General features: G+C 29.8%; 1 long non-coding RNA gene and 1 pseudogene across 1 annotated transcript in view; both read left to right on the top strand.

Annotated features, from left to right (window-relative positions):
* Positions 1–19,730, top strand: part of LOC110658836 (uncharacterized) — a 79,667-nt gene that overhangs the window by 14,325 nt on the left and 45,612 nt on the right. The gene's annotated exons all lie outside the window — the stretch shown is intronic.
* Positions 13,697–14,565, top strand: LOC131179880 (auxin-responsive protein IAA16-like; annotated as a pseudogene).

Below are 19,730 nucleotides of genomic sequence, written 5' to 3'. Positions count from 1 at the left end.
AATGTATATAAATAGACACAAGAAGACAAACCCCACCAACCCCAAGCTTCCATCTTCTTCTTCCTTCTTCTCTCTCTCTCCCTCTCTTGGAAACCGTCCACCATGGGAGCTCTCTCCCTCCATTTTTGTTCTTCTTAAAGCTTGATTTTCCAAGCTTTCTTCTCCCCAAAACCCATAGACCCCTTCACAAAAAATTTAGCCCACACCATAAGGAAGCTTTAGATACCCATAAGAAGAAGAAAGATTAAAGTTTGAAGTGGGTCACAAGAGGTTAGTGCACTAATCCCTCTTCTTCTCTTTATTAAACATGAAAAGCATGTTTAGCTAAGCATAAATACCATTAAAACAAAAAGAAAATCTAGAGGAAAGAACCCTTGAATTTTTGGCAGCCATGGAACTTGAAGTTTATTGCTTTTAAGTGATGAAAAATGGTTCCATGAGAATGTGTAATTAGTTGAAATGTTTGGGTGTTTGATTGTGTAGTGTTTGTGTAAATTTGAAACTTTGAAAACTAGGGTTTGTGTAAATGTTGAGAACTTTGTGCAAAATGTTGAAATTGACCTATTGGGATGAGATTGTTGCTTATAGAAGTGTATTGCATGCAAATTGAAGTAAGGAAGTTGGAGGAGATTGAGTTTTGGAAGTGTTAATTTTCTGCAGGTTGTGTTTGTTGAGGGCAGTGTACATTTTAGGCCATAAATAAAATTGTGTTACCCCAATTGGTATGAGGCCAATTGGAGGTGAAACTAGACCCAAAATAGCCCATTTTCCATGAAGAAACTATGCCCAAATTCTGTCCAAAACTTGAGCTAAATACTGCCCACATTCGGATTTCCCTGCACCCAACCCAAAAAATGACCAAATGAACACCTGTTCATTTGGTCATAACTCTCTCTATACTGGTCCAAATGACCTAAAATTTTACCCATGGAAAGTTTAGACATAGGGCTACACTTTTTATGAAGACCACTTAACCCAGTTTTGCCTTTAACAAATTCAAATTGTTAGCACAAGTTGGGTCAGTGAAACTGCCAACCCAGAAAATGACCAAATGAACAGTGCGTGTTCATTTGGTCATAACTCTCTCTATACTGGTCCAAATGACCTAAAATTTTGCCCATGGAAAGTTTAGACATAGGGCTATACTTTTCATGAAGACCACTTAACCCAGTTTTGCCTTTAACAAATTCAAATTGTTAGCACAAGTTGGGTCACTGAAACTGCCAACCCAGAAAATGTCCCAAAATACTATTCCTTTGATATTTTGACCATAACTTGAGTTCTATAACCCCAAACTCAGTGATTCAAAAACTGAAATTCAAGTTTAAACATAGAGGAGCAATTGTTATGAAGGAATTGTGACTAAATAGACATCCCAACCTAGTCAAATTCCTAGATAAAGATAACACATTAACATGAGCCTAAAGAAAGGTTCATGGGAAAAATGCTATATAGGATAATTAAAATACTCATAAGGAAAATTTAATATTAAAAATGATACGAATATGTAAATTAGGACTAATGTCCTATTAATATGAAATTTATGGTACCAATGAACAGTACTAGAAAATAGTAATAGTGAATAGTGCTAAATTAATTAAAAATATTTAATTGCCCATAGTATACCTAGACTTATTTATTTAGTTGGATAAATTGGTATACCAATTAGGGACTACAGATAGCAGTACTGCCTACCGAGAAAATCATGAACTTACAATATATGTCTGGTATGATTGTTCTACAGTCTATATGCCTACTTTATTTCTGGCTTTACAGGCCTAACAGCGGGTCTCGTGCCCGACAGCTGGCCTCGTGCGATGTGACGATATCTTGGATAGACATATGGCTGTCTAACCAGTATACACCCGTACATCCAGCTTTTATAATTTGTTATAGGTTTTCTTGGGCACTGATAAAAAAAAAATTAATTAAGACTTAAAATACAATAAGTAATCATAAAAGATCCCAATAATGTTAATTATTTCCAAAGAGCAATAAAAATGTAAAAGACCCAGAAATTATGAGTTAACTCAAGCCTCTAATAGGGATGGCAACAAAGTCTGGTCCGTGCGCTCAATCAGGCTAATTTGATATTATCTTTCTTTTTTTTTTTTAATATTTTTAAAGTGTAGATATTTTGAGTTAGAGTTTTTTATTTAAAATTAATTATTTTTATAATAAAAAATTATAATTATATATATTAATTATTATCTGAACCATTTAGCTTACGCGGGGCGGATTCACGCCCATAGTGAGGGGCCCTGGCCCTCTTCATTTAAAATTTTTTTTTATTAAATTGATATGATAAGCAATTTTATGAAAAAAAATTAAAATTTCAGTAATTTTTATATTTAAATTTATTAAAAATTATAATTTTAGTGACTAATTTTATTAATGTCTCTAAAAATTTTTCGGCTAAATTTCTCTCACCGTCCTTTAATTTTGAGGGTTGCTTCAGTAATGTCTTTAAATTTCAATTTGTATAACAAAAATACTCAAATTTTAATTTAATACAATCCCAAGTCTCTCAAGTTACTTTTCAATGGCAGCTACCGTCATGGACATGCCTATGTGAAATAAAAAAAATAAAAAAGATTCTCTCAGCCACATGGCATTTTAATAATAATAATTAAAAAAAAAAATCTGTCCTACACCTCTTTTCTCTCAAACCTTGCTATCCCTTTATGCAACACCCAAAACCTAGAATCATTCCATCATATTAACCAAATCAACAACAAAACAAAATCACACGTGTTTCAAGCAAACCCATTTGCATACAGAAATAAAAATTAAAAAAAAAAAGATTTAGCCTAGATGCAATATAAATCATCATTCATTACAATATGTAACAATATCAATCACAATCAAATTTAACAAAATTAATCAATCCATGCCAACAAATTTAATCCATCCCACAGAACAAACCTAAATTAACAAAATTATTTCAATCCCACAAAAACCAGTTAACAAATTTCATGCAGATAACAAACCAAGTGAAAAAGATGAGATAAAATATCAACCAATGAAGAATTGAACTGCATGAGTTCTAAGTGAGATGAAGAGCTAGAGAATGAGATGAGAAAGGTGGAGGGAGGCTGAATTTCAGTCCAATTAACAAAATTGATTAGAATATAAATCAATTAACTAAATTTCAACTCAGATGAACACAAAATTCAATTACTAAAGAACTAAAAGAAAGGCAGAGGGAGGGCGACTAGTGAGAGGAAGAACAAGTATGAGACTTTGAGAAACAGAGGTGAGAGAGGCTGATTCTGTGGATGTGAAGATTCAAGAACCTTCCTTCACAACAGGCAAAGCACGATCTGTGAGCGCGAGGATTTGAAACGCTTGAAGATATTAAGCAAAATGAAGGCTATGAAAAGGCATGAAAGAATGCAAAGCATTGGTGAAGAATGACTAAGGTTATAAGGAAGGAGTGAAAAGGCGAGTTATAGGCAGAGTAGAGAATGACGTGAGGGAATCTGAAAATGGGAGAGCTGGATTTGTGAGGATAGAGGAGAGTGTGGCTAAAGGCAAAGGAGTCGACGCCTGTCAAGGATGAGATTTTAGGAGATTTAAGGTGGCATGGAGTCATGGATGGGATGATATTGAAAAGAAAAGAAAAGGGATTCGGTTGAAAAGAAAAGAAAAGGGATTCGGCCATTAGGGAAGAGAAAATGAAGGTTTGATGTCAAAAAGAGAAAAGAGAAAGGGCAGGAAAGAGAAAAAAATATTTTTTTAATTATTAAAATGCCACATGGTGGAAAGAGACTTTTATTTATTTATTTTTTATTTCATGTAGGCATGTCCATGTCAGCATTTGGTTGGAAGTCGGAAAATGGCATGCGGGACTTTGAATAATATTAAATTGAAGTTTATGTATTTTTCTGATGCAAATTAAAATTCAAAAATATTAATGAAATAATTCTTAAAGTTAAGGGATGATAGGTGAAATTTAATCAAAATTTTCCCCTAAATTTGAGAATACTAATTTTATCAAATTTTATCAAAAAGCCTAAAAAGAAGAGAAACCAAACCGTTTTCGTATTGATTTCTCCATGCAACTTCTTTGCAAGTCATCCCAGCCTAGTCGCAACAGATGCCTCATCCTCGAAGATCTCAATCTCCTCACAATTCCTGCTAATGTTTTGTTGAAAAGCTTCGCAGGTCGAGCCTTGGTGGCATATTCAATCTCTTACTCCCCTTTGAAGGGTTTCTCCAAACTCACTGTGGTTCTACTGATTGATTTACTTCCCCTTCCCCATTCATTTTTCTTTTATTTTTCATATCGTTTGCGCTTTTCTAAGGTTTATTTTTCATAACATTTTATTAAAATTGCAAAAATTATTTTTGTCCAGTAATTAATTGTTGTATTATTTTATTGCTCAAAGGTTTCATTGAACATAAAATAAAAGTTATGTTTTCAGTTGAACAAAATAAAATATGAAGGGGCTTAATTGTGTATTTAGCGTAAAAACCAACTGGACTCTACTTCCAACACTTGCTTATTATTATGAGCCTTTTATTGTATAAGGCAAGGGTCTATCCTCCAAATCCAATTAAAGCTAACCAATTTGGACCCATTCCAACACAATTTTAGGTCGGTCTTCCCCGCATATCTACTCAACTCAACTCAACTCAACTGAGTCTTTATCTCAAAAATAATAAAAATAATAATAATTATTTTATAAAAATAATCAAATAATTAAAATCTATTAAAAAGGTATATGTTTTTAATAACAGCTCCATAGACTTTTATAATATGAAAATTTCTTTTTTTTTTCAAATAATTGTGAATATTTTCCTAAATAGCGAATAAAAGAAGGATTATTGAAGTCTCTATTTCCATATTCTTTATACAAATTCAAGTGTCCATTGAAGTGGCTCGCTTGTCAAGACGATAGAATCTGCACAAGGGGCTGGTTGTTTTCCATCAATTTGATATAAGTTCTGACCTTAATGTTTGCCCAAGATGTGATGAATATGATGAAATAGTTCCTCATTTATTTCTCTGTAATTTTTCGTGGAAGATATGGTCTTGGATCCTCAATTGGTGCATGGGGCGTCTCTCTCTGCCTACCAAACTCTGTAGCTATATTATTTGCTGAATGGAAAAACCTTTCACGAGGGGAATTTCATACTAAAGTTTGGGTTTGCTTGTTTTATGTCACTGATTGATCTATGTGGCATAGTAGAAATGATAGTATCTTTAACAAAAAAGAATGGTCATTTGAGAATCTTTGCTCTCTTATTCTTTTTCGTCTGCTACTGATTTATTAGTCTCATCACAATCCATTGGGACTTGGTCTTATCCACATCACATCAGACCATCAATATTATGTTTAATCCCTCCTCCATCCTATATAGAGTGGAATGTTAACGTTTCAGCTCAAGGGAATCCTAGTAATACGTGGTGGAATGCTTAGGGATAATGGGTCAATTTCTCTGCATTTTCTCTTACTTTACAGGTATAGATGACTCAAATGGTGCAGAATTTAGAGCAACATGCAAAGCCTTGGAGTTTCTTCTATCTTCGCGTCATCTTTGCTGTAATATCGATCGCATCATTGTGGAGTCTTAAGTCTCATGTGGCTTTGTCTTGGGTCAATAACCTAAATGAATCACCTTGGCAATTGTCAAGCGCTGTTAACTCTCTAGCTTCTAGTCTGTTGGTGTTGCCTAATGTTGAATTTCTTCATGTACTGAGGGAAGCGAATTCATTGGCTGATTCTCTAGCTAAACAAGGGCTGGTTCATTCTGAGGATTTTGTAGCTTTCTTTTAGTTTTTGTGTATATTGCTGTGTTTTTTTGTTTTGGCTTTGATGTTGTATCCCCTACATTTTGCTGTTCTGTTTCTTGTGTCCTGGATTTTGGTGCATTGCTTTTGCTGGAATGGTTTAGTATCCTTGTTTTTTTATGAATTTTTTCATCACCATTAGAAGTTAGTTTATAGGCGAGTGTATGGGGTTGAACCTATTGGTCTGAGGTCTTCTAATGGTGGATTTTCCCCTTTATAATTTTATATTTCAATCCTATTAATAAATCTCTTGCTTCTTAAAAAAAAATTCAAGTAAACCAATATATAATTACAACTTGTTTTAATAAAATATTTTCAATTGTATTTGTTTTCTTCAAAGGTTACTTCAATTGTTGCTTCCTTGTGGGCTGAATGACTCGTCAATTCTAAACTTAGAACTAGCCAACATCATGTTAGTTGAACTATAAATAATTCAGAAGTATTATTAAAAGTTCTAAAAAATTCTTATTCATTATAATTTAGATCAAAATTAGTCATATTATTTCACTTGTAAAGGCATTTTAAAAAGATGGATTTACATTGGGGATGAATAGTATAATATTTCTTATTATAGTGTGAGAAATTTAATATATATAATTTTTTTAACCTAAAAAATTTTCAAAAAAAAATTGAGCTTGAACTCAGGAATAAAGTAAACGTGAAAATGACAAACCTTTAACCTTGAATTTTGTGGAATTTAGAAACATTCTAAATATATGATGTTTGTAATAATTCATGTTATTGGATTAGTGAAAATGGAGTGCCTATTTTATATACTAATTTTTTTCACGTTATTGTTTCAGTTATATATATATATATATATATATATATAATTTATTTTTTTATACAATTTTTTATATAAGACATAATACTATAAATATTATGTTTAACTATTTAAATTAAATATTAATTTTAATATTATTTTAATTAATTATATACATAAAATTATTTATTAATTTAAATTTATTGAATCATATTTTTATGAAAATTATGTGTTATATATAATAATAACATAATTATAAATTTAAATGTAATATAATAAAAAATTATATAATAAGTTTTAAAAATATAAATAGTTGAATATATTTAAAAATTAAAATAAATTAAAAAAATGTAAATTAGCTCATTGAATTAAATTTATTAAATTTTGTTAAGTTTGATTTGTCCATATTATATTTTTTATAATTTAAAATAATATTAATTTACATAATCAGGTTGCATAATTAAATTAATGTAAAAGAAAATCATTTATAAAATTAGAAATAGGATAATTTTTAAAATATATTTTATAGTTTAGTGCATTATCATTATAAAATTTTTATTTTATTATATTGATATCTTGAAATTTTATATTGTAATATTGTTTAATAAAAATAATTTTAAAATATATATAATATATTTTAATTTTTTAAATCATAAATTATACTATATATGTTATAAATAATTGTAGATTAAAATATAAATATAAATATAAATTTAATCTTAAATTTTTAATTAATTCATATTAATTATATAGTTAATATTCTCAAGTAGTCATATTTTTTTTCTTTATTTTTCTTTTCGTATCTTTCTCTTGTTTTTATTCTTTTAAAAATCTAAACCACAATAACTTAAAATTAATATTGAAAGAAGCATAGTTTCTCATATAAATATATGTAAAAATATAATTTATTTTTTTTTATAATCTTATAGGCAAAATCAATAATCTAGCTAAGATTGACTAATAAATTAAAAATAAAATATGTTCATACATATAAAGATATTAGCAAACTATAATTCATCTATATTTAAATTAAATAGATCAAAGAAAATTAAAATCTCATACAATTACATGTAAAATGTAATTTTTTTTATGTAAAAATGATATTAATCATTCTAAATATTTTAGAATGCATCAATATTAAATATAAAAAAAAAGAAAATTAATCTATGTTAACCTATATCAATACCATTGAATTTGTAAGGATATTTGTTTCTTTTGATATTGGCAATAATAACAAAATTTTAGCAATCATATTCACATGCAACTACCCTTATAAAAATAATATCTATGACATATTATAACTCAAAAAATTTAAAAATTTATAAATATATTTTACCTATTGCAGAAAAAACACATAAAAATATAGTGAAGAAAGAAAAAAATCATATTATAAGTCAGAGTTAATTATCCTTTTATTGCATGAAAATAGAGAGTGTAAATATAAAAGTTATCTATGACTAATATTTAAAATAAAATAGCTACAAATTTATAATAAATAAAATATTTGTTGTTGAATAGTATAGAATTTTATATCTATTGATATAAATACAAATTTTTTATTTAATTAAATAGTTAAATTTTAATAATAATTTTATAATTATGTTAATTAAATAGTTATTTTTTAATAGTAATTTTATAATTTAATTGTAACGTCCTCACTTTAGGTAGCCCGAACATTATACTGTTCCGACGACTAATGTCTGTCCGGACAGTCAGAATGTCTGGAACTAAACTTCAACTACAGTAAGGAGGCATAAATTGACTGAATAAAAATTAAGAAAAATCAAGGAAAAATAAAACAAGCAAAGTGCGACTCGGTTAAACGAGTTGGGGTCACAGCGATGGGTGACCTTACAGGGAAGCGACTGCAGAGACAGTTGTCAATCCCAAACTCGTGGGAAAACCCTCTGAGACAAATAATAGGATTAAATTGAAGGCTTTAAGAAGTTTAAAAGGCAATAAAAATGCTAAGGAAAAATTAAGAAAATTTAATTAATTAGTACAGACAAATATAAACCGATAACCTCAATAAGGGGCATTTTGGTCATTTCAACCCTAGAGTTGAATTTTGACCTAAATGTTAGTTAAAATAAGAGAGATTAAAATATATAAAATGAATTAAAATCATGAAATTATGTATGGGAAAATGAAGAAAAAGAAAAGGAAAAAGAAAGAATTGAAAATATAAATACTAATTAAATTATGACATCATAAATAAAGTGTTAACCAATGGGAACTTAACAAACACATTAAGGGATAAGAAGAGGAGTTAAAATAAGACAAGTTTGACCAAGTAAATCATTTTCTTCACCTCCTTCTTCCTCTTGCCGTCCACCATGGTCATGGTGCTCTCTCCCTTTTCAAGCTTTTGAGCTTGAAATTTTCCCCTTTCTCACCATAATTTTCCTAAGTCCTTTCATTAAAAACTTACCCTACACCATTAGCAAGACTTTGGCTGCCAAGAAATTGAAGGATTTTAAAGTTTCTACAAGAGCAAAAAGTGGTCATTAAGAGGTTAGTGCCTAAACATGTCTCTTCCTTCTTTAACTAGCTTAGGCATGCTAATTCAAGTGTAAATTTCAAGAAATTAAAAGAAAACTTGGAGTGTGTAGTAACTTGATTTTTAGAAGCCATGAAAATGGTGTGAAATTGATGATTTTAATGGTTTTAAAATGGTTAGTGATAACATGTGATGAGGTTTTATGTGCTAGAAATTAAATTGGATGAGAATTTTATGGTGTTAGGAATATTGAGTTAGGGTTTTGACCTAATTTGGTACTTTTGCATTATGGCTTGAAATTAAGCATATTGAGATGAATTGTTGATCATTTGAAGTGCAATGAATGACAAATTGTAGTTTGGGAGTAATGAGGAATGAATATTGGTAGTGTATGTTCTTTGTAGGAAATTCGGACTTATGAGTCTAGTGTGAAAAATTGTCTATAACTGAAATTGTATGGCTCCAATTGGTATGAGGCCAATTGGAGATGAAACTAGAGCCAAAATACCCCATTTTTCATGAAGAAACCCTGCCTAAATTCTGCCCATAAGTTGACCAATTTATTGTCCCAACCCGGATATCCAAATACTAGACCCAGAAAAATGACCAATTGAACAGTAGATATTCATTTGGCCATAACTTCCTCTAGACAGGTCCAAAAGACCTGATTTTTGTGTCATTGGAAAGCTTAGACATAGGACTACAACTTTCATTAAGAACACAAGCCCAGAAAATGCACCTAACTAAATGAAATTGCTGGCTTAAGTGAGGTCACCAAACTGACCAGAACCACTCTGCCTAAAATTTTTTAGACATAAGCCTACCCGACCAGTTTGGCAAAATTGCCATAACTTGGGCTATAAAAATTCAAATGTAATGAAACAAATGGAAAATTTTTTATAAGACATAGGTCTACAATATTGGTCTTTTGACCAAAACCCAGAACCCAAAGGAACTAGGTCAAATGGTTAGAAGAAATTAACACATCAAAATCTGGAGTTTGACCAAATTACACTTGACCCCAGAATAGTGTTTATAGTATATCTTCCACTAGGAAACTCTAATTAGGATGAGCCATACTGATCTGGAACCCTAAGAAACAGGGCTCCAACTTTGTTTCAGACATTGTCCTCAAATAATGAACATAAGGACCCTAAAAGTTGAGTCAAAGCTACTAACCTGAACTTTGACCCTGAAGACACAGGGTACTTGAGTCTAGGCCAGTTATTTGGTCATAATTAATTCTACAAAACTTGAAAAATTGTAATTTAAATATTTGAGTGACCATAAGACATAGGGTAACAATTTCTGTGAAGAACACTAGGCCTAATTTTGGCTATAACATATTCAATTAATTAGGTAAAATGTAACTCTAAAATCTGCCTATTTATGGAACCAGAATTACAAAATGAACCAGTTATGGTTATTTGATCATAAATTGAGTTCTAAAACTTCAAATGACATGATTCAAAAGAGAAAACAAAAACAAGACATAGAGGAACAACTTCCATGAAGGAAGTGTAGCCAAATAAAGGCCACATCTTGGCCAAATTATTAGGTGAATTTAAGATACTAAACCTGGACCTTGAGAAAGGTTCCTAATATGATTTGGCATATGAGATGAAATAAATTACAATAACTTGTTAAGCATGAAAATGACATGAATAAATGAAACTATGAGTATTAAATAACATTATTTTGCCCAAAGTACACCTAGACTCATTTATATAGCTTGGATAGATTGGTATACCAATTAGGGACTACAGATTGCAGTAGTGCCCATATGAATGTGTTAGTAGCATGCCCTAGAGCATATCATTTAGTATGTATCTTGTACATGTTTTATTAATAAAAGGCATTTTCACTTTTTCGTTTATATAATATATTTATGTGTAATAGAAAAGGTCCATTGATATTTTGTTAGAAATTCTATTCTTAAGTTGTTAAGAATATGAGTGATAGTATTTCTAGCACAAAGTATCATAAATTGGTTCACAATCGAGAATACTTCACAATAAGGATATGACTTATCCAGAAATATTGTAATCATGTTTGTTCCCAAGTTATTTATATGAGATGTAAATAAGATGGAATGGTGAGTCTCATGCCATATAACAAACATGATAGGCATTTATGCATGATAAGTAGACCGAACCAGTGACATTTATGATAAGCACATGGAGTTTACTCTTGTCATTGCATTGTCATGAATCATATCAGTGCATATAATCTTTAGACCTGAGATAGCACAGTTATCTTGTATATAGGTGGTTTGAGTTTGATACTGCTTTCATACTTGTACTATGCATGGGTATATGGGCATGTGTTGGCTCCTACTAGTTATATATGGAGGTAGGTGTTGATCAAGATGGAATCTGTTACCCTAAGTAAATAGGGATAAAATCCTATGTTCATTTAATCATTCTTGATGTTTCAAGTTTCTGGCCAGGACAGATAGATTTAATCAGAAAAGAGTTTCTGATGAGAAAATCTTTTTAGTAAAAAATTAGAATTAAAAGAGAACATAATATTCATAGCAAATGTGGTTTGACATAAACCATGACTCCAGCTCGAATTGGGATTTTGTAAGAGAGATATTCTAGTGCATGGTAACATATGATAAAAGGTTCATTTAAGGTATTCCTTATTACTAATTGGGTGGCCATGGCATGTTAGGTGTTAACTATGGTCTATGAGGTGCATAAAATGATTTAGAGAAATCATTTATGGTAAGAAAGAGTTCTGATGATATTAAGAGTTAATATCATATCTCATTGCCAATTAGTGATGAGCCTAATTAGTCACACACATACACAAGTAATCACCAAGTTAAATGTGATTTAATTAATTAGTTAAAAAGTTTAATTGATTAATTAAATAGGTTTGGTTTGTAATTAGATTGTAAAGTCCCTAGCATGGCTTGAAACCAAATTTAAGTTATTGGATGTATAGTATAAGTTAAATTTATATTTAAAGTATTTAAATATGAAATTTTTAAATATGAATTTAATCATAAGAAATTAATTAATAGAGATTAATTAATTAATTTATATTTGATATAAATTGATTAGAAGAGGAGAAATAATTATTTTGGGTTGAGAACTCAAAATTGAAACACAAGGGTAATTTGGTCATTTCACAGGGTAACATGTGGCACCATGAGATGGTGACACATGGCACCATATAAGCTTGCCATTTGTCTTCCAATCATGTAAGATGATCAAAGTCAAGATTAAACCTAGCTTTGACACTTGGCTTAATGTGATTAAGCCAATTAAAATTCTGGCCAATCAGAAGATGACATGTGGCAAGGGTTTTAAGTGATGACCTAATTATATAATGTGATGTTATGAAAGAATAAAAAAACAATATGCTATTCTCTCGTATGTGCCGCCACCTTTGAGCCTCTCTTGCTCTCTTCTTCTTCATCTCTCATCAATTCAAAGAGAATTGCCAATATTCTCTTGAATCAAAATTGCTAGAAATCGTTTCTAGTGTCCTGTATACATCTACAACCTCTCTAAAGGCAAATCCCTATTTTCTAATTGGTTGGCAAGGCTTTAGAAGCTATTCAAGGGGCTGCCATTGGTGATCTTAGTGTGGACAAGCTAGAAGGACAACATCTGGGGTCCTAGGTGCTTCAAAAAGGTACTAAACACAACTACAATGCATCAAAAGGTTAGTGCACATGTTCTTGATTTAATCTAGGTTTCTAATGAATTAATATGTTAATTCTAAAATCTTAAATGACAAACATAGATCCAAATACATCTTAAAAGAGTTTTAATATGCAAGTGAATATTGAAATCAATAGGTAAAAAATTAAATCTTGCATGATGCATGAGACCCTAGAAGAAAATTTTTGAATTCAATATTCTAATATGATAATTTTCACGCTTCTGCTCCTTCAATTGGTATCAGAGCCACTATATTTTCCATTTAGATTGTTTAATATCTGATTTAATTGTGTGATTTGATCAAAAGTTGATTGATTCATTGCTGGTTGCAAAGAATAGGTGGCGGCATGCTTGGTTGGGCACTATGGTGCGCATGGTTTGAGCACTACCATGGTGCGCATGGTATTGGTCTTCAATTGTGCAATTGTTGTATGCTTGATGTCCATAATTATGCCTATGTCTAATTAAATTATTTAATTAGAATTATAATCACACAATTAAATTTGTTTTAATGTGATTTAAATATGAATTTTTAAATTTGTTTGAATGTGATTAAAATCTGAATTTTTAAATTTATTTGAATGAGATTCAAATCTGGATTTTTAAGTTGAATATGAGATATTCAATTTAATTTTAGTGTATATGTTTTATTTAATTGTTAAATGGTGATATGCATGATGGATGATCATGGACAATAAAAGACCAATGTGATTGGATTTATTTCTTTTATGTTTCCTTGGGTAGTAAATTAATTAATTTAATTTTAGTAGCATGTATCATAAAGGTTGTAATATTTTTGAGTTAAAATTTCATTTATTTGGTTCTTGTAAATTCGCCTTGCTATGCCAAGGGTTCCTATGTAATTGGATTGCAAGAAGATCAAGGAGGTCAAGAGTATTGGTGGGACCAGTGGAAGGAATTCAAGATCAAGTGTTGATTATGCACTCCTTCAGCAACTCTTGTAATATGAATGAATGAAATTGTACAAGAGCTACCTAGAACTCTCTGATGCCTTAGGCAAAATGTTCAGCTCCTTTACCATTGGTAATAAAATATATAATTTTACTTATTTGACTATAAAATTTGTATTTAAAATTTAACCAATCTTATTAATTATGAATTGAATGTTTTTGAAGGGAACTGTGGATCTCAAGGAATGAAGGATTTCATGAACGAGAGCAATTGATAGACCTGTTGAATGGTTCTGAGTATGTTCCAACTTATGAAGACAAAGACGGAGATTGGATGCTTGTAGGAGATGTACCATGGGAGTAGGTTCTTTTTCAAATCTTACATGTTGGATTAGTTCTGAAAACATTTGATTAAACCACTAATTTTCTTTCCTTCTCTTCACAGAATGTTTGTCGATTCATGCAAACGATTAAGGATAATGAAGGGGTCTGAGGCAATAGGACTTGGTTAGCCTCATCCACAGATCAAATTTTCATCAGTAGTAATACATAGCTTGTATAACAATATGCTAATATGAGTTCAATTAATCGATTTTTACAGCTCCAAGAGCTGTGGAGAAGTGCAAGAACAGGAGCTGAAGAGGAGTTTTGCTGTTGATTCGAGAAATGGAATCCATTGAATGAAACTGTGATCAAACGGAAAAAGCAGACCGGCTCAAGGGGAATTAAGCAAGGAGTTTGGATGTCTGTGTCCATGGTGTTTTTTCCTTTATTTTTATTTTCTCATGACGTATATGAATATACGAGGAACATATTCGGAGATTTATTAGGAATATCAAGTAATAATATATAGGAGATGTTTATATATATATATATATATATGATCATATGCAACCTTGCTCTTCTTTCTTTTTTAATATTGTCAAATGGGTTGCTTAGTAACCACCGATACCTTCTATATATTTAATCAAAGTTGTGATGAGTGTTTTTGTTCATTTTGTAATTTGAAAATTTATATTTCGAAAAATTAAAAAAATTATATGATTGGTTGAGATGGTAAATGAATAAGGTCCATCAACAAAGTGATAAGGTGGACCAGACCCATGTGGTTGCTGTTGGGGGCATCCTCTTCATAGACTATGTTAATTTTATGTTGTCCTGTCCTGGCAACACACCAGCTCCATTACAGGTTGCTTCAGACCATTAAATATCTTTTTCCCCCTTTCTCTAGCTGTCTTTTGTAAATGATTTGTTTATTAGTTGAGTTTATTTATTTTTGTCATTGAAAAAAATTTAATGATTAATTGATGTTTTAGGTGAGAAATGCAGGAATTGTTTGGGCTCATGCATGTGTGTTATAAGATTTCCAACATAATGCTGGGGATTTGTGCAATTGTCTTCTCCTCTTTAAAAAGATCCACAATTTCTCTTCTTAATCTCTATGGTATAATACTAGGGATTTGTAAGATTTCTTTATCTTCAAAGATTCTTGAAACCAGTAACATCACGAGTACAATCCTCCCTTCTTTTAGCGACTAATTAATTTTTTATTTAAAAAATAAAAATATAATATAAATATGAAGTACATAATTTCGTATTATTATAATTTTATATAAAAAAATTAAAAATAAATTATTTATATAAAATATTATAATAATTATTTTGATTTTAAGAACTTAATCTAGTTAACAGCCCATTTGAATTGGTAATTTAACGGAAAATACTTATTTGGTGATAATTTACCTTATACGGCATTTGTATTCAATTTCAAAATTATTAAATTTTAATATTTTTATAAAAAAAATTCATATTTTCTATTATTGGACTTATATCCAAATAACAAACTAAAACACCTAATAACTACATATTAAAAAAATCAAAAATATATCCTTATAGTATAGCAAATACTAAATCCTCAACGTTAATAAATCCCACGAAAGGAGAAGATAAAATTCAAACAATCTGAGAATAAATATAAATATGTTACAAAATATTACAGATTTGAAAATTATTAAAAAAATATAAAATAAATATAAAAAAATGTAAAAAGAATGAAAAAGGAAGCAATAATCGATGAAAATACTTATTGGTAATTGTCAAATAGCTCACAAGTGAAAAGAAAGATGAAAAAATAATTGATAGTTTGGTAGCTGTCACTCTGATTCTTAAGTTAGAGAGCAATTCATATTATATGAGAGAATAATAAATCAGAGCAATGATGAAAAATAAGAATGAAATAAGAAAATAAAATTTCATTTATAAATGATAATAGCGCCAAAAAAAAGGATTTTATGTGATATTTTCCTCTTTTAATTAACTTTATATTGAATAAGTTTTTTATTTGCAATTAAAATATTTTTTTGTTAATCTTCATACAGTAAAATTAAATTTTTGTTTTTAAGTAACTATCAAAGCTGTATTTTTTTTATAGATTTAATATATTTAAAATAAATAATTTAAAAATATTCGTAAATAGATGCTAATTCAACTATATGGACATGGACCATTGATGTGCTACACTATCACAAGGCACAAGCCATCGGAACCAACACCAAAATACTCATCCAAACATATCCTAATAATTGAACAGTCATTTCTACTCTAAAATGGCAGCTATTGACCCATTTTGGCTCAAATTTGACCGTATTTTTTTAAATTTTTAGTCAAATAATTCTCAATTCATTAAAAACGATTTATATTTTATAAATGAGAAAATATATTGTTATGATTTAATATTATCAAATTTTGAACTTGATAATAAGATAAAAGTAAATCTGGTTAACCCTTAATTGGATGTTTAAATGCTTAATGGCTAAGGAAATTCATGTCTAAAATAAAAGAATTGAGAAAAATAAATGAAAGTGTGAAAAATAAATAAAATTTGGCCTTATCCTCTTTATTAGGGATGGAGTGGAAGCCACCTCTCATGTGTCGTGTTCATCTTCGAACAACGACTCAACCCAAAGCACACACAGGTAGCCGCCTCACATCATCCCTTTGAATATTTCCACCCTAACCAGCCACCACACGATCTATTTTCCAATCTCATCAATGTTGAGGCAGTGAGTGTAGAATAGACTTTGAGGCGTGATGAATCACTATCTTTAAGGTATTAATTGCCCCCACTAGATTGCTGCGAGGTTATGACAATATACCTCCAGGATACAACAAAGCCTGAAATCTGCAGACAACAACTCCTGAAGATTTCCCTTAAGAACTCTTTATACGAACCGAATTTAGAGAGACTAAAAGAAAAGAAGAAGAAGCAGAAGTAGTATATTTCTGGATTGAAAAACTCATCCATATTTATAAAGAATGAAAAGTCATGGCACATTTTCTAGATAGACACATCTGTTTATCTCTAATAGATATAACTGTTTGTGTAATAGACATGTCTGTTTATTAAAAGACACCTATACAAATAGTTGTGACTATTTGTATAGACATATCTGTTTATTAACAGACACCTATATAAATAGTTATAACTTTTTGTATAGAATAGACATGTCTGTTTATTAACAGACACCTATACAAACAGTTGTGACTGTTTGTATAGAATTGACATGTCTGTCTATTAACAGACACATCTACTTATTAATAAACACATCTGTTCGTAATTTATTTATGAAAATTACAATATGATAATTATTTTATTTCACACATATACGTGCTAAGTGCCATAATAGAATAATATATATTGAATTATATATATATAATTCTATACATATTTCACTCTTGTCATTCCCTTATATTTTAACAATATAGGAATTCTTTCTCTCTATACTGTCTAACATATAAGCTATTTATAACAATCCCCCACTTAGCTTGTATTGTTAGATCCCATTGTTTCATGCATAATGAAAAATATCTTTCGATTTAAACTTTTCCTTAGTGTAAGTATTTCAAAGTTCTAAAGAAATCATGGTGGCCTTATCTTAAACCTAGATTCCTATTAAATAGAACCGGAAATACTACACACACGAATTAATTAGTTCGACTTAAAAAGTTCATCAAAATTTTAGCCCGAATATGGCCTTGTGCTACCTCCTGTTTTCATGAACATTTACAAAAGTTATTCTCACTTTTGTTGAAGCGGCACCACTTCCTATGTTCATATAGGTGAAGTTTCCTTTGTAATAATTTTAAACTTCATTAAGAATATAAATACTTATCCTCATTCCATTAACTTAGTACATTAAGTACTTTAATTACAACATTTACTAATGACTTGTTGTTACCCTTTAAACTTTATTTAGTAATACTACTATAAATTAGGGTTCCTATCATTAGTAAATTTAATGGAATATTCTAAATCCTAATCAGCACATGTACTTATGATCATAACTCTCGAGAGCCCTTTTATTAAAGGATTTGCTAGATTATTATAGGATTTAACATGAACATGGTAATAACACCATTAGAGACTAATTGTCTTACATTTTCATGTCTTAAGCTTATATATATACTTTCAATTGTATATTTTATTATAAGCTTTAACCATCATGATTTGACTATCAGAATATAAAGAAATAGACGGCACAGGTTGTGGCTATAACTTAATATCGAATAACAAGTTTCTCAGCTATTCTACTTCTTTACCAACATTCGCCAAAATTATAAATTCGGATTCTACCGTAGAATGAGTTATACAAGTTTGTTTCTTTGATGCCCAAGAAACAAAACCTCCACCTAAAGTGGACACCCAACCAAAGGTTGATTTATTATCCTTAGTACTACTTATCCAATTGGCATTTATATAACCCTAGGATCTCCACCATATTTGTTTCACTAGTCAACCATATAATCATATGTTTATAACATGAACTACATAAATAATTCATAGTCTAGATTTGTACCTTATTTGTAGAAATAAATTACTCCAAAGTTTAGCACATACACACAAATGCATACTCATTTGTCCTTTTGTCACTTCTTACAAATGACTTATAAGGCTCTTATATTTACTACTCAAAATGTATAAACCTTTTGGCCAATAAATTCATCTCTTCATACATGTAACTATTAAGAAGAATTGCATCTTTTTACTTAGTTACATCTTTTGGCCAAGAGACACAACTCTTTGCATGAATACAACTCTTTATATGGTTTTAGCACATTTGGAAATTTATCACAGAATAATCTATAGTTTATAATTCTTTTTTTTTTAATATCCAAAAATCCTTGAAATTTCTTTCTAGTATTTCATACTAATATTACTAGTATAACTTGGTAATTTAAATACTGCGAAAGCAATATCAGGTGTAGTGCAATACATAGCATATATTAAGCTATCAATAGCATTAGTATACTCAATTTGAGTAATTATTCTACCAAAATTTCCAATCTAAGTTCAAATGCCATAATTTTCCAAGTTTCCAACCGACATTTTCCCATAAATTCAACCATTCTTGCACCAATGTTCTTCACAAAACCAAAACACATAACCATGAGGAAGGTAAGTGTAACCTTGTTCATGGCTTTCCTAGTCTTTCTCATAGCTAAAGCCAATTCCCAGAGTGCTTCCAATGTGAGAGCAACCTATCATTTCTACAATCCCGAACAAAATGGATGGGACTTGAATGCTGTAAGTGCTTACTGCGCAACATGGGATGCAAGCAAGCCTCTCGAATGACGCCAGAAGTACGGATGGACGGCCTTCTGTGGACCGGCCGGACCTCAAGGACAAGCAGCTTGCGGCAAGTGCTTAAGTGTAAGAAATATATATATATATATATATATATATATATATATATATATATATATATATATATATATATATATATATATATATATATATATATATATATATATTATTTAGTTTATGTGTCAAATATAATAGATTAATATTTTCTTTATTATTTTTCAAAATAATTTTCATGTCAACCCAATTAAATAAATATCCAACTAATTTTTTTAAAAATATTTTCACATATTTTGCCTCTGTTTATTTCACAAAGAATAATTTGTATATAAAAAATATTTTTCATGAAAATTATTTTTTTTTAAATAATTTTCATAAAAATATTTTTTATTATTTAATTTTAACATTAATTAATGGTACGTGTTCATATTATATATGAAT

Source organism: Hevea brasiliensis, chromosome 5 (assembly GCF_030052815.1).
Source record: "Hevea brasiliensis isolate MT/VB/25A 57/8 chromosome 5, ASM3005281v1, whole genome shotgun sequence".
NCBI classification, from domain to species: domain Eukaryota; kingdom Viridiplantae; phylum Streptophyta; class Magnoliopsida; order Malpighiales; family Euphorbiaceae; genus Hevea; species Hevea brasiliensis.
Note: the sequence above shows the minus strand (reverse complement) of the source record. Positions and strands in the feature narration are given on the sequence as shown.